Source organism: Bos taurus, chromosome 23 (genome assembly GCF_002263795.3).
Source record: "Bos taurus isolate L1 Dominette 01449 registration number 42190680 breed Hereford chromosome 23, ARS-UCD2.0, whole genome shotgun sequence".
Taxonomy (NCBI): domain Eukaryota; kingdom Metazoa; phylum Chordata; class Mammalia; order Artiodactyla; family Bovidae; genus Bos; species Bos taurus.
The window spans coordinates 6,240,851-6,257,591 of record NC_037350.1 but is presented as its reverse complement, the minus strand read 5'-3'; the positions used below and the strand labels follow the sequence as shown (position 1 = coordinate 6,257,591).

The 16,741-nt window shown below is 37.9% G+C and overlaps 1 protein-coding gene across 25 annotated transcripts in view; it reads left to right on the top strand.

Annotated features, from left to right (window-relative positions):
- The window catches only part of MLIP (muscular LMNA interacting protein), a 294,647-nt gene that overhangs the window by 234,477 nt on the left and 43,429 nt on the right, over nucleotides 1–16,741 (top strand). The gene's annotated exons all lie outside the window — the stretch shown is intronic.

The following is a 16,741-nucleotide window of genomic DNA, read 5'->3' as shown; positions in this document are numbered from 1 at the left end:
AATATAGAAATGCCCTAATGAATAGAGCATGTACAAGAAAATGTGATTGGAATAACCTTAGTAATTTAAAAAAAGCTCTATTTTCTGCATAATAAAAATTCTTAAGTATTTCCAGGATGATATTTGGAAGTATTTAAAGGCTTTTGTCTAAAATTTTTCTACCTAGTGCTGGTATTATTTTGGGGATTAAGACATTACTTTCTATGAAGACATCATGGAGTCTTCATGTGATATAGATGTTGCATTCTTGTTACTAAAATGCCACTTCCTTTTGAAGTGACATAGTTTTTTTTTTTTTTTTATTTTTAAACTTTACATAATTGTATTAGTTTTCCCAAATATCAAAATGAATCCATCACAGGTATGCATGTGCTCCCCATCCTGAACCCTCCTCCCTCCTCCCTCCCCATACCATCCCTCTGGGTTGTCCCTGTGCACTAGCCCCAAGCATCCAGTATCGTGCATTGAACCTGGACTGGCATGTTTTTTAGGTTTGGTAGTACATTAGTACATTTGACAAAAGATCTATTGTTTGGATTCCTATCAACTTGGTAGAGATGATGTGATCCCCTAGATTGAGTGGTGCTAGGTAGGGAGTAGGAGGTTAAGTTACTTTAAGGTATTTTTTTGTTTGTTTATGTACTAAAAAGGTAAATTCCCCTTATATATCCTATTGTTGGAGAATGTATAATGGAAGGTTGTTGATGATGCTTTATAAGATATTGGGGGAAAACATGAAGATACACATTTAGGTAATATAAAATTTCATACATTATCTCAAAGAGAAACCTTGCATCTTTGTTTGTCTTCTTCCAATGCAACAAATAGGCATAGGTTATATATTTTATATCTCAAACTTTATTACATGCTTAAGCAATGCAAACAATCCAGAAACCTTTGTGGATATAACTGGGAAACACAAGATCACCACCACATTTGGTAATATATAATAGAATAGACTTACAAAGGAACATAAAGTACTGTACTCTTTAAACTTTAGTTTGAAAATGATAACTAACCAATTCTTGGAAATAGAGATTCTGTTCATATTTGTGAAACATAAGAAATATCTCATCTCACTTTATGACACTGAGCAAGGCATTTCATCTTGCCCCGTTCCAGTATCTTAATGCATAAGATGGGGTGTTCTGATGAAGTATTTAAGGATCCTTCAAATTTTAAAATCTGGTTTACTTAAAATCTAAGAATATGACCAGGCTCAAAGTCTTGAAAAAGTTCATTATAAATACTTTCTCATGCTTAGCTATAGTTTTTATTTATAAAATGGAGATGATAATATTTTCTGCTTATTTGTATATACTTTGTGAAGACTGATAGGATTTCAATAAGTTAAACATTTTTAGAGGGCACTAATATCATTAAAGGAAATGGCAGCCCACTCCAGGGTTCTTTCCTGGAGAAGCCCAGGGACAGGGAAGCCTGGTGGGCTGCTGTCTATGGGGTCGCACAGAGTCGGACACGACTGAAGTGACTTAGCAGCAGTATCATTGAAAATGATAATTAGAGGCAATTTTTTCCATTTTTCAGGGGGAAAAAAGCCCTCAATTTAAATTAGAAAAGTCCTATTGATATATAAGGTTGTGTTCACTAAATTTGCACATAAAAGTAATGGAAATTCCTCTTAGGAAAGCATATTTCCATCATCAATAAAAGCATTCATTAGATATCTAATGATACTAATCATTTAGAGGCTTAATGTGACATTTTAGACAATAAGGGATTATTATAAAAATTTATAAAAGTTATCTATTGTTATATGATAAAATGTTGACACAAAATAAATTTCACATATTATCCATGCAATATATTCTTTAAAAATGATCTAATGTTGTAAAGTAAAAATTGTATTCTTTTTTATTAGTATAATTTCAAATTAATGCATTTTACTTTGAACAAGATTCTTTGTAGAATGTCAAGTTAATCTTCCTATACAGTATCACAATTTACTGTTCTCTGGAATGATAAATTCCATTTTCAGGTGTAGGAAATTATTTTCATTAAAAGAAGTTGCCAATTCTTTTCACAGCTTTTCCTGACTATATAGCAAGTTTAAAGCTCTATGTATATACACCATAAACCAATGTATTTTCAGATAATTAGTGCACAATTTTAGTTCTTTTGTTAAGTATTTTGGTGCCACAGACATAAACTTATTTATATTTTCTTTCAATCAATTTATTTTTGTGTGTATCCTAACTTCTGTGTCAGCGGACTATCAAAATTCAAAGAAGTCTAACAGAGTACTTAAAAGCGAATTCCGTACTTTGCCTGGTTTTATTCATTGACTTTGCAGGAGAGGAAAAATGCATATAATAGGAAACCAGGAAACTGCGTATGCTCTCAATTGGCCTCTACATTGAGCTGTAACCAATATCTCACTGTGGCCAGAATCGACAATGGAGGCAGATACAAAAGACAGCTCACAGGTGTAGATGCTGAGATTCCTTAAACAATACATTGAGTAGTAACAATTTATGGTTTCAGTGTGGCTGCTTCATCAGAACTTAGCAGGAGGGAGTCTACTCAAGTGTATTCCGTTCTGGTCACTATTATTGTCTCCTTCACTGGTGCCACAGAATAAATTGAATGGTTCCACACTCAATGGCTGATCTCAGCCATCCATGTAATGGAGACTACTTCAGCCTGACAGTTGAGCCAAATTGGAGCAGCTCATATTCACTAATCTGCCTCATCCTGAGGATAGTTCCACATGACAGGAAGTGCTGAATGGGATTGTTAAGTCAGTAAATTTCCCCTGGCAGCCTCAGTGCCATAAAATATTATTTCAAAACTCTCGGTTACAAAATGTCAGGCACCAAAGATGATGAGACCAGATGGAAATGTATTTGCTATAGCTTCAGAAGGTACAGTAGGGCAGTCTTTTGAACTGATAATGAACTGAAATTTTGCCTGGAGATACCCTCTGAGTATTAAAAGCCAAGTTTGAAACCAAATGCATAATTGAGTCATTGAGACTTATTAATCAACAACTTTTGCATCAAAATGGCATAGGCCAGGAACTACCATTCTATATTAGATGGATTTTTAAACAAAGACACTTCAGAATGAAGCTTAGGCTTCTCTGAAATTACCTTTCAATCCATTATTATATCAATTTGTGGTACTTTTGAGTTCTTATAGAATATCCTCAACACTCTGTATATGGATATAAAACTATGATGATGTACTTTGAAGCATAGTTTTGTTAATAACTAAAGGTTGGGTTGGAAAATAATTAACAGAATTGGTTGGACAAATGGACATCCAGAAGATATAAAAGTTTAGAAAATCAATTAGCTGATGAAAATAAAGATACTAAAGAGAGGAATGGTTTTTTGTTTATCTCTGTGAGTTTTCAAAATATATTGGTTTTTTCCTGGTCATTTAATGTATTTAATTAGACAAAGTGAATTGCATTGGAGTCTCAACCTAGTAGAAAAAGCAAAAGCAATTGCTAACCTCAGTTATATGACATGTATAAAACATTTTCATCCCATTCTTTATAAATTAGTAATTCAACCCATACTGTTAGATATATCATTTCTTTCTTGAAGCCATAGAGAAATATAGGAAAAATATTTTGGACAGAATTGAAAGTTGGGGGGGGTGATATTGTAGTTTAATCTGATTTTCCTGCAAATGTTTTTCTTTTCTCTTAAATGAAAAAGAATGCTTTCTAGCATGTATACCTCTTAACTTTTATTTTCCTTCTAATTTGCTTCAATAGGAAAATTGCATGTTTTTGTGTGAAAATGATCCTTTAATGAATTTCCTTTGTACCATAGAGAATGTAAAAGGATAATTTAGAGAATTTTCTTTGTTGTAGCATTTACATTCTTTTTTTTTACTTCTGAGTTTTCTTAGCCATCTGACTGCCCTACCAAACTATCTGCCTGACATTCAACTTTAATAATTATGTGGATGACTTTCAGATTTCTATCTAATTATTAATCAAATTATATTTTTACTGTGATCGTCCCCTGCACTTCTTCATGTCACTCACATTTTATAGTTACTGAGCAGACACTCACCATGGCAAAAGGTGGAACTAGATAACACTGTGTTTTTTTTCTGAATGACTTCTGTTTTTGCCACAAATTGCTACCTTTTTCAACATTTCTCAATCAAGGTGGCTCACTCTCTTTTATCATAAAATTACCTTTTATCTTGTTAATATTTTATTAGGAAGTATTTTTTCAGATTAAAATGTTTAACCTTTTCAGATCTAGAAATGATTAAGTGATTTGGTGAATAGTTTTATGGGGACACAGCTTAAATTCCTTGTAGGGCTACATTTGTTTTTGAAGAGTTAAGCCTAGAGATTCAGCTTCTCCAAGTTTTACCAGGTTGTTTTTCTTATTCATGTAATGAAATCCTTGTGTGTTTTTCTCTTCTTATTTCTTTCCTCCCTCCTCCCTTCCTTCCTTTCTTCCTGCATGCCTTCCTTCTTTCCTCCTCTATGGGTAATAGATAATAGACTATTTTCATATATGGGTTATGTACTATATGTAATAGATAATTTATCATCAGTACAATAAAACTTTTTAATAGTAAAAAATTGTCCTATGGAGACAAAACACACTTTTTCCTCCAGGATATAATCAGTTAGGAAACTTAGGCTTTTATCTCTCCCTTTTATTTATTATTGTTATTATTAGCATTGCTTTAAGCTTTCTCTTCACTTTGTGTATGTATCACGGAAGACAGAAGCTAAGGGCTGCAGGATCTGCACGATCAAGGGAGACTTCTTCTGTACCCCTCTGTTGCTTTCTGTAGGATTAGGAATCTTAGATTTTTACTTGCTTTACAACAAACACATAAAGAAGACCTATTTGTCAATTCTATCATAATAGACAGACCACTTCTAATAATTAGTTAAGCAACTGAATTCTAAACATTAGTGAAGCTTCAGAGCATTAGTAGTTTAACAAATAGTGAATACATAGCTTCTGACTATACCCCAATCTACTGGGAAACAGTGATGATCTGAAGACTTTAAGCAAATATGTCCTGTTTTGTTAACTCCTCAGATGTCTTTATTTGTGAGAGATGACCATGACCATATTTAGAGCCTCTCATGTAAATTGTATTCCTCTTTTTCTGTTATTTGTTGTGGTTGAGTTTAACCTTTAGTTTCATTTTTATCTACATCTGATAGGATTGAGGTCTATGGCATAAAAAGTTGTATTCATTAAATCTAAATTTTTATCAATTCTAATTGGAAGGCTAAGTTTCTTTAAAAAAAAAATTAAAATTAAAGACCTAAATAGACATTTTTCCAAAGAAGAAATATAGATGGATAATAAACACATGAAAAGATGCTCAACATTGCTTCAGTCAAGTCTGACTCTGTACGACCCCATGGACTGTAGCCCACCAGGCTCCTTCATCCATGGGATTCTCCAGGCAAGAATACTGCAGTGGGTTGCCATGCCCTCCTCCAGGGGATCTTCCCTACCCAGGGATTGAACCTGCATCTCTTACGTCTCCTGCACTGGCAAGAGGGTTCTTTACCACTAGTGCCACTTGGGAAGCCCCAGAGAACAGAAATGGAGATTCCTCAAAAAAGCTAGGAATAAAACTACCATATGACCTAACAATCCCACCATTGTTAGGTCATATACCCTGAGGAAACCATAAAAGCAACAAAGAACATGTGAACGATGTGAAAAAGACAATGAGACAAAAAGACACATCTTCCCAGTGTTCCTTGTAGCACTATTTACAATAATTAGGACATGGAAGCAAGCTAGATGTCCAACTGATGAGTGGATAAAGAGGTTGTGCTGCATATATAAAATGGAATATTACTCAGCCATAAAAAGGAGCACATTTGAGTCAGTTCTAATGAGGCAAATGAACCTAGAGCCTATTATACAGAGTGAAGTAAGTCAGAAAGAAAAAAAAAATATCATATAATAATGCATATATACGGAATCTAGTAGAGAAGGCAATGGCACCCCACTCCAGTACTCTTGCCTGGAAAATCCCATGGACGGAGAAGCCTGGTGGGCCACAGTCCATGGGGTCGCTAAGAGTCGGACACGACTGAGCGACTTCACTTTCACTTTTCACTTTCATGCATTGGAGAAGGAAATGGCAACCCACTCCAGTGTTCTTGCCTGGAGAATCCCAGGGACGGGGGAGCCTGGTGGGCTGCCGTCTATGGGGTTGCACAGAGTTGGACACGACTGAAGCGACTTAGCAGCAGCAGCATGGACTCTAGAAAAATGGTACGGATGAACCTACGTGCAGGATGGTAATGGAGACAGACATAGAGAGCAGAACTTGACACAGTGGGGGGAGTAGAGGGTGGGACGGATTGAGAGAGTCGCACTGAAACATATACATCACCCTGTGTAAAATAGATAGCCAGTGGGGATTTGCTGAATGACCCAGGGAGCTCAAACCTGGTGCTCTGTGACAGCCTAGAGGGGTGGGATGGGAGGGAAAGTGGGAGGGAGGCTGGAGAGTATGAGGGGACATGTGTATACCTATGACTAATTCATGTTGACATAGGACAGAAATCAACCCAATATTGTAAAGCAATTATCCTCCAATTAAAAATAAATTAAAAAATTTAAGTTTCTTTGAATATTCCAGCTTTAAATTAAGCTTTTCTCTGTATATTTGTTTGAGAAAAGCCAGGGAAAGGCAAGACAAACAGTACCTAAAATAAGGTTTTGTTAAAATATAGAATTTAAAATTCTCTATTGTGTTCACCTTAAAAGTATCATTCAACAGGATTTCAAAAGAGTGAAGGTAGCTATGTAAAATAATTTTAAGTAATAGGCAAAATAAGGGTTATTCAAAAATTAGAAAGTTCATTATATTTGTGAAAAAAAATATGCATCTTATGTTTTACTTCAGAGGATTCTGTTTCTCAACCCATGTTGAACTTTGAATCATCATCAGCCTATGAATAGAACTCCATGGCTTTGTCTGATATACCAGAACACTGTCTACAATGATCTCCTCCATCTCCACCCAAACAGGTTCAATCCTACAGCTTTGTTAAGATGATTTGGGGACTAGTTAATCAAAATAAATATACATAGCAAAATGCAACCGGGGGTGAGGGGCTTATGGTTTCCTTTCTTTCTGTTTTTTTTTTAATTGAGTGTTTCCTCAACCCATGAGAAATGGAATCCAAGTAGAATACATCTTGAGGAGGACATAGTAAAAACTGGATATATTCTTTGACTATAAATGCTAAGATTAATGTGTTTAGAATAAATGTTACAATCTCTAACCATTGGAGAGATTGTTAGGTATTTTACTTTTTAGGAATTTCACTATAATACATGTTTTCAATTGGGGTATAGTTCCTTTACAACGTTGTGTTGGTTTCTGGTGTACAAGAAAGTGAATCAGCTGCGTGTATACATCCATCCCCTGCCTCTTGGACCTCCTCCGCACCAACCCTCGCCTCATCCCCTGGCCCTCGGTCAGCACAGGGCACAGAGCTGAGGTTCCTGTGCTATACAGCAGGTTTCCACTAGCTATCTCTTTTATACATGGGAGTGTAAGTGTGGGTGAGATTAGACAGACTTTGTATAATGACAAATATAAAGGTCACAGGAATATATGGAAGTTTGAAGCTGACTCATATGAAGAGAATTAGGAACCTTCTCTTCCTCACTGTGATCTAAGATAAAATAACTTTAAGCTTGTCATATTGGCAGAGAAAATGATAAATCCAAATGAGAAGAACAGCCAAGAGAGTGCATAGGACAGAAGGAAGCAGAGAGCTCAGACTGGTAAATAAACTATTTTTTAAATCCCATTAAAGAAACCAAAGAGCTTCAGCAGTCCAACCTGCGAAAACTGAGATCAGGTTAGTGAAGCGAGTGATTTAAAATAAATACATGGAAAAATAGAAAACAGGATTAAAGTGTATTTTTCTTTATCTCAAAGGCTATGTGAAAAGAGCTATCTGCAGTAAATTTGTAAAGGATTGGTGATTCCTTTGAGATGGAAGAGCTAGTAGGTTTTTAGAGTTTTTCAAAATATTGTTCTAATCTCCAAATCTAGACATCCTAAGTGAAATTTACTCTACTGTAGCCCAGCCTTCCAAATACCAATTTGCTTTATGAACCTCTATATCTTTAATATTTCTGAAAACAGAAAATGCATTTGGTAAGAAACCGCTTACCAAGAACTGAATTGTCGGTTATCCTTGTCTTGTAGAGCAGAAAGGCTTAGCATATTTTACCTGCTCAAATCAAAACAAGTATATGTGATATTTATCCCATTGGGTAAGCTCAGAAAAATAGAGGTGTTTTTCTCAATCTGTGGCTTAATGGATTCTGGGAAGCCTTAGACCCTCGTGAATTGCATTTCATAGAAGGATTGGCTCTTTGCAGTGTATCCTCGTATGCGTGTGCTTAGTCACTCAGTCATCTCTGACTCTTTGTGACCCCATGTACTGCAGCCCACCAGGCTCCTCTGTCCTTGAGGATTCTCCAGGCAAGAATAGTGGAGTGGATTGCCATGCGCTCCTCCAGGGGATCTTCCCAACCCAGGGATCAAACCCAGGTCTCCTGCATTGTGGGTGGATTCTTTACCATTTGAACCACCAGGAAAGTCCAAGAATACTGGAGTGGGTAGCCTATTCCTTCTCCAGGGGATCTTCCTGACCCAGGAATCAAGCCAGGGTCTCTTGCATTGCATGTGGATTCTTTACCAGCTGAGCCACCAGGGAGACCCTTTGCAGTGTGTTCTTAGGTTGGACTGGTTTCACCTCTCATTCGGGCAAAGATCTGATGCCTTTATTCATTCTGATGTATAACTGAACCAACGGGGATCTAGGGCAGCTTGGTTTTGTGGAAAGAGCTCTGAAGTGTGTGTTCTAGTGGTGATTGTGATAGCCAGTTCTACCCAGTGCATCTGTGAACTCTGAACCTGAAGGATGAAGAGAGGGAGCTAGACTGGGCAGTGGTTCTCATCTGGCATGAATTGTCCAGCCATTATTATCTTGCCTGGAGCTTGGGGTACTACGGGCATGCAGTGGCTAGAGGCCAGGGAAGCTGCTAAACGTGGCGGCAGTGTCCAGGACGGTCCCCCAGGGCAAAGACTTACTCTGCTCCAAATGTCACTAGTACAAGAGTTGAGAGGCCTAGACTAGCCCATCTCTTGTCTCCCTTCCAGTTCCAAGAATTTTATGATTAATGATGCTTAGTGCCACCCATGCCAGGGACATTTCTGTTCAACCAGCATTGGTTAGGTGACTTTTTTTGTGTTTGAACTAAGAAATTATTCCTATTTGATTGACACAGAAGAGATGAACAAGCCTCCATTTATGAAATTTTCCACATTCCATGGAGCCTCTACTCATAATGATAGCCCTGTTTGACAAGGGACATGCATTTGCATTGGCTCTGGCTTTGTTAGCAAGATTATAGCTTCCCTACTTTCCCAAACATTTCTCTCTCTTTCTTGTATTTCCCCAATTGTTAGGTGTCAGGACAATTAACTAAAAGAGAAATTCAAAAAAGTTGGGCAGTCTGATGGTAACTGTTAAAATATTTACATCAGACTAACTTGGACTAAGTCATTCCTGCTCCTGAATTTAATTATACATCTGCAAATGAGGGTGTTGTATGAAGTACTTTTGAAGGTACCTCCTTACTCTGAAATTTGTGTTCATGCCTTTAAATATTATTGGGATGCTTCTGAGGTTTCACATCCTTAGGTGATCCAAAAACCAGGGGGAAAAAAAAGATCGAGTATTAATCAGGTCATAACTCTAGAGAGATGGAAAATCTTTTAATTTACTATCTAGGTCAAAATCATGACAGATAATACCCATCTCCAGAGAGCTTACTTTGGTTTTTTTTTCTTTCTGATTGAGCAATTTAGGGTAGGTAAACTTTTATTTTGACTTTTCCTTAAAAAAATCCTATTTACTTTTTGTTTTGCTTTTCCTTAAACTAAAATCCCTGGCTGGGGGGAGGAAATGATATACTTTCAAAATTAAATTTAAATATATATGTATACAGAGGTGAGCACAGCAACGCACTGCAGTTTTCTTGCCTGGAGAATCCCATGGACAGAGGAGCCTGCTGGGCTGAAGTCCAAAGGGTCACACAGAGTCAGACATGACTTTAGTGACTTAGCACGCATGCATGTATGTATACATATATTTATATATGTGTGTGTTCCTATAAAAATCACAAACATATAACAGCCTTTATTGGGGTCCTGGTCTTGGCTACGTAAATTATTTTTTTTCCATTTGCAAACTTGACAGCTATTTCCTTTGCAAATATGCTGAATAAGAAGGCCAAGTAGGCAGACTAAAATTTAAATAACAATGTTTCTATAATGAAAGTGAAGATGTTTTTGTAAGTCTTTGCCATATCTGAATTTCCCATTTCTGCATTCTTTAAATACAGAAGATACCATACTTTAATTCCTTTGTTTCACAACCACAAAAGACTCTGGGATAATCCTTGCAGGGAACTTGGGGGATAAATTTTGCTTTTCTAAATCTCTCTAAAAGGTGATGCTGGACTAGGTGACACAGCTCTGTACAGGAAACACAATTTTGTTCCTGAACCTCAATGTTTTCACTTAAGGTTCTTGGTAAAACAATAATAGAGTCAAAGGAACAAAACCTCAGGATATTAAAAATTGCAAGATCATTTTTCTTTAAAATTGTAACACTTTGTTAACATACAATGTGAAGGCTACCTCTAATGGTTCTTATATATGAAATGTACCAAATTTCTCTTTGAAATTCAGTTGTAACTGTTACCACTCAAATCCTACCCTTAGATATGAGGATGGTATTAAGCCCTAGCTGCCCAGGTTGGTGGAAGGGCCATGGAGTGCAGACCTACAGAGCAGAAAGGGATGGACAGTAACCGCTGGTATGTGGTTCTTGCCGTGATTTCCTGATGGATGATTTTGCTGCGTCTCTCCACACTCACTTCCCTTCTATTTCCTCTTAGTCTTCAGCCACTTATGTTTGTGCCAGGCTATGTAAAAAACCTGGATGACTTTTCAGGAAACAGGGCAGATAATATCCCTGTCCCCTTTGTGCTTAGATTCTAGTGATTTGTAAATATCTGAACCTTAATCTCTGTCGCCTTCCTGCTGCTCTTAACCTTCTCTGCAGCCCTCCGCACTTTCTCTCTCTGACTGTTGATTTCACACTCAGGCTACACACTCCATGGCCTGGTGTTTCCTTATCCATTAAGGGACCCTACCATGACTGGAGGGTTGGTTGGTTACTGGAGACTACTGGGCTTCCCTGGTGGCTCAGCCGGTATAGAATCCGCCTGCAATGTGGGAGACCTGGGTTCGATCCCTGGGTTGGGAAAATCCCGGAGAAGTGAAAGGCTACTTACTCCAGCGTTCTGACATGATGGAGTGACTTTCACTCTCACTGCTCCAGCAGTGACTTTCCTGCTTCCTACAAAGGAGAGGAATGTGACAGAAGGCAATGGAAGGAACATGGGCTTGGTGTGGTCTTGGGAGTATCAGTCAACTTTCTGAACTTCAGAAACTTCAATTTTGTCCTTGAAAACTGGGACTACTAATCTCATTTCTAATGGTACACATACTCATGCTCATTTATGACGTTTTAAAAAATGTGTTTGGGCTGTCCATGCAGCATGTGGGATCCTAGTTCCCCTATTAGGGATTGAACCTGGGCCCTTTGCAGTAGAAGCCCAGATTCTCAACCACTGGACTGCCAGGAAAGTCCCCCCAGTCACTGTGAAAGGACTCTGGACATTTTAAAGGGAATGCTAAGTCGCTGCTGCTGCTGCTAAGTCACTTCAGTCCTGTCTGACCCTGTGCGACCCCATAGACTCCTCCGTCCCTGGGATTCTCCAGGCAAGAACACTGGAGTGGGTTGCCATTTCCTTCTCCAATGCAGGAAAGTGAAAAGTGAAAGTGAAGTCGCTCAGTCGTGTCCAACTCTTAGTGATCCCATGGACTGCAGCCTACCAGGCTCCTCCGTCCATGGGATTTTCCAGGCAAGAGTACTGGAGTGGGGTGCCATTGCCTTCCCCATTAAAGGGAATACACTTTTCTAAATGTTTACTGTTGTTACTCTTTCTTCTAGAAGTACTATAATTTTGGAAGAAAGGAGTTGACTTTCTACTAAAGTGTCAGCAAATGCGTTCTCTTCTTTCTTCCCACCATGAAGAGAATGTATTTGCTAACACTTTAGTAGGAAGTCAGAGAAGCCTCTTTTCTTTATTACTTTCTAACTTCTTCACCTTAAATTATGCCTTTCCCCCAAAAACCTCCAGGTCACGATGGGGGGTTGAAAACCGAACTATATGTATAGAAAAACATAAAACTCAGCATTTTCATTCTCTGGTGCCCACTGTATTGATTATATAATACTTCCTCTTTCATTTCCCATGAGCATGTCTCTATCAAATATCTTCATGTTTATTTATGTTTAAGGGGCTTCGCTGGTGGCTCAGACAGTAAAGAAGTAAAGTGAAGTGAAAGTCGCTCAGTCATGTCTGACTCTTTGTGACCCCATGGGGTGTATGTAGCCCACCACTTCTCTGTCCATGGAATTCTCCAGGCAAGAATACTGGAGTGGATTGGTGTTGATATTTGGCAGAAACCAACACAATTCTGTTAAACAATTATCCTTCAATTATAAAATAAATAAATTTAAAATAAAAAATAAAAAAGAATACTGGAGTTTCTTCCCCAGGGAAGCCATTTTCTTCTCCAGGGCTTCCCACTAGGGAATTTGGCTGCAATGTGGGAGACCCAGGTTCAGTCCCTGGATTGGGAAGATCTCCTAAAGAAGGGCATGAAAACCCACTCCAGTATTCTTGCCTGGACACAGGAGCCTGGTGGGATATACTCCATGGAGTCACAAAGGGTTGGACACGACTAAGCGACTGACACTTTCACTTATCTGTGTTATCTGCTCTGTGAAACTTGCTTTCAGCTAACTGCAAACTTTCAGCACTAAATAATACAAATTCTGTCTTCAAAATTATGTTTTAATCCTTTAAAAAACTTTTTAAAATAGAGAATTTGAGATAGCTAAGCATATGCTACCTTTTTCATATTTCACAACTTTAAATTTTTTGGTTCAAATCAGGACCTGAAATAGATGTGTTACTTTAAGCATGTCTGCTTTTAAAACGCATATGGATGTTTCAAAATTGCAATTGATAAGCAAGAAGTTATGCCATATGTTCAAAATTAAGAGACCTAATTTGTTTTGGCCTGATGTAGTGAACTATCAATGATTTGAATCTCTTCCTAGTAATTTGGAGTCTCTGTGATCATATCTTTAAAATGTTGATACATCTTTGGCTGAAGGAGGCACTCTTTAAGAAATGCATTGTAACTGTCCTTGCCTTTATGAACACTGCTGTTTGAAATTAAAACTGTAGCAGAAATGCTGTCCCTCTGATTTTAAATTGTTCTAGGCTTCAGGCAGGAAGGAAAAGCTGAAAATAAGTGCTGCATTTAAAAACAAGTGTTGTTTTCCCAAAGAGGTGGGAAGAAGAAAAAGAAGATGGAGTTAAAGGCTCCCGTAATTTCCCCCAGCAGTGCTCTGAGTTCCCACAGGCACAGATAGCTATGTGGGGGTGCGAGGGGAAGCAGAAGCAAGGGGAAAGTGGATTTTCAGCCTTCATTACTAAACAACAAGAAAGGAAGTAACTTTTGAAAACCAGAATGGAACAAAAGAGCCTCAGATGTGCCAGCTTTAATGAGAAGAGTCCATATGCCTTCCAATGCCCTTTGGTGTTAAACAAATGGAAACAACTTTTGCAGTTGAACAGTTTGATTTGATGGCTAAATAGAAAGTGGGCTTTTTCTAGAGTGATGAATGTATTAGGTATTGCTATAGCATTATTTTTCGGATGCCTCTGTCAGTATCTAATTCTGCAGGCGCTGTAGTTCTTTTAACAAACGCAGCTAAATGAATTTATTCACTGCATATTTGGTAATTTTTCTCTAATGAACAAAGATATTATTTATTTCATAACTTCTTGTGTTCTTGGAGTTTTGCAGGATATTATAACATAATTCCTTTTTAAAAACCAACCTCTTAAATAAAGCTTATTTTGAAAAAGTTGTTCTATGTATTTTTATGTTGAAAAAGAAAATTCTCAAGTAAGTGAAAAACACTGTATGGATTTTATGGGAAATTACTATGTTTACATATCTTGCTGATAGAAACATATACAAGAGAATTTTAGGGTTCTCGTCCTTCCCTCAAACACTAGAACCTTATGAGATTCATCTATTTAATGCTAAATCAGAGTAGAATGATGTTCATTGTCAGGAATCGTCTAGAATAGTGATCTCCAAAGAAAAAGGTACCAACGTCAAGATAATTCACTGGAAGGGAGGTGGGGTGCAGGCCAGACATAATAAATATTTTATTAATGCCTGTTTTTTTAAAAGCCTATAGGTTTAGGAGCTATGGCCTATGCGTCAGATCTGATCCTCTACTACTTCTGTATACTTTCAGTGGCACACGGCCACATCTATTCCTTTATGTATTATCTGAAGCTGCTTTCATGATATCATAGCAGGAGTAATTGTGACAGAATACAAGGTTTGCAAAGCCTACAAATACAGTACCTAGGCATTTACAGTAAAAGTTGACTTCTTACCAAAAACAGTAAGAAATATTTTTTTTAGCTTTTTTTTTTTTTGTATTGAAGTATATAGCTGATTAACAATGTTATGATAGTTTCAGGTGGATATACGTGTATCCATTTTCCCCCAAACCCTCCTCCCATCCAGGCTGCCACATAACACTGGGCAGAGTTCTCTGTGCTGTAGAGTGGGACCTTGCTGGTTATTCATTTTAAATATAGCAGTGTGTACATGTCGATACTAAACTCCCCAACTATCTCTCCCCACCATTCTTTCCCTCCGGGCAATCATAAGTTCGTTCTCTAAGAGTAAGAAAGATTTTAAGCTTTGTTGATGCATGTGGTTTTACATTAGTCTCTTTTGTAGGACTGAATGTTGGACACTTGCAACTCATGTATATCCTAAGTGAGATTTCCCAGGCAAGGGTCAGGGCTCTCCAGCTTTGTGCAATGGACAGAAAGTCCTCAGCTGGCTTTTATTGCAGTTTATGTGCCCAACTGGACACAAGATTTATCATTTCAACTATTTTTAAATAAATATTCTTCATACAGTAAGCAAATACCTTTATTTTAATAACTTCTGCAAAATAATCTAGATTGAATATACCACTATTCATATAGAAAATGAATAAGAAACAATAAGAAGTGACCAGAGGTCATATAACACCTAGGTCTAGGATAAGCCTGCTATCAGCCATAAATATAAGTTATAAACACTGATAACCTACTGGAATTTTACAAGAAGTAGGCCAAATTTGAAATAGCTCAACTGGAATTCCATCACCTCCACTAGCTTTGTTCGTAGTGATGCTTCCTAAGGCCCACTTGACTTCACATTCCAGTATGTCTGGTTCTAGATGAGTGATCACAACATCATGATTATCTGGGTCGTGAAGATCTTTTTTGTACAGTTCTTCTGTGCAAGGAGATCCAACCAGTCCATTCTAAACGAGATCAGTCCTGGGTGTTCATTGGAGGGACTGATGTTGAAGCTCAAACTCCAATACTTTGGCCACCTGATGCAAAGAGCTGACTCATTTGAAAAGACCCTGATGCTGGGAAAGATTGAAGGCAGGAGGAGAAGGAGACAGCGGAGGATGAGATGGTTGGATGGCATCACCGACTCAATGGACATGGGTTTGGGTGGACTCCAGGAGTTGGTGATGGACAGGGAGGCCTGGCGTGCTGCGGTTCATGGGGTCACAAAGAGTCGGACATGACTGAGCAACTGAACTGAACTCAGGCCAAATTTGAAATTATTAATTTTTTTAATTTTTAGTTTTAATTGGAAGATAATTGCTTTACAATCTTGTGTTGGTTTCTGCTGTTCAACAGCACAAATCAGCCATAAGTATATACATATTCCCTCCTCCTTGAGCCTTCCTCCCACCCACCCTCAATCCCACCCCTCTAGGACGTCACCGAGCATCAGGCGGGGTTCACTGTGTTATCCAGCAGCTTCCCACTAACCGTCTGTTTTACACATGGTAGTGTATATATTGAAGAAGGAAATGGCACCCGCTCCAGTGTTCTTGCCTGGAGAATCCCAGGGACAGCGGGGCCTGGTGGGCTGCCGTCTATGGGGTCGCACAGAATTGGACACGACTGAAGCGACTTAGCAGCAGCAGCAGCAGCAGTGTGTATATGTCAATACTAGTCTCTCAGTTTGTCCCATCCTTCCCTTCCTTCGCTGGGTTCACAAATTTGTTCTCTATGTCTGCATCTCTGTTTCTGCCCTTCAAATAGATTCATCAATGCCATTTTTCTAGATTCCCTAATATATGTTAATATTTGAAATAAGATTTTATATCTTCTTTCATTATATTTTAAACTTTTATTGAAGTATAGTTGATTTGCAATGTTGTATTAATTTCTGGAATACTGCAAAGTGATTCAGTTATACACTAAATTCTTTTTCGTATTTTTTTCCATTCATAGGGTATTGAATATAGTTCCCTAATCTATAAATAGTAGGACCTTGTTGTTTATTGATTCGATACATATAAGAATTTGTGTCTGCTAATCCCAAACTCTCAGTCCATCCCTTCTCCACCCCCTTTCCCTTGGAAACCACAAGTCTGTCCTCTGTCTGAGTTTGTTTTTGTTTTGTAACTATT